The following is a 339-nucleotide window of genomic DNA, read 5'->3' as shown; positions in this document are numbered from 1 at the left end:
AGATGTGTTGCAAGTTTTTCGTCCCAAGAGAAACACTTTCTTCACTTTTATGTTTGTTTGTTTTGCTTTGTTCGCGAGTCAAATGAGAAGTGTGGAAGAATTCTTATTTTCACGGAAAATCTCAAATGTACAGTGTTATGCTAGAATATAAATAGATGTTATATAAATGCAAATATATTGAGTATTACTTTTGATAAACTGTACTTTTTACACCTTTGTCAGATTAACGATAGCGATACCAGCCTAGGCAAAGGCTCCACAAATATCCAGCGTAACCGAACTTTAAGACAGATATCTATATATACACGTCCAGTTGCCTACAGTCTTAATTTATCATCC

At 33.9% G+C, this 339-nt stretch overlaps 1 protein-coding gene across 1 annotated transcript in view; it reads left to right on the top strand.

Annotated features, from left to right (window-relative positions):
- LOC119585016 (dual oxidase-like) overlaps positions 1-339 on the top strand; it is a gene marked incomplete in the record, with an annotated part of 144,657 nt that overhangs the window by 90,449 nt on the left and 53,869 nt on the right.

Source organism: Penaeus monodon, chromosome 19, assembly GCF_015228065.2.
Source record: "Penaeus monodon isolate SGIC_2016 chromosome 19, NSTDA_Pmon_1, whole genome shotgun sequence".
NCBI lineage: Eukaryota > Metazoa > Arthropoda > Malacostraca > Decapoda > Penaeidae > Penaeus > Penaeus monodon.
This window is presented reverse-complemented; position numbering and strand designations above follow the sequence as displayed.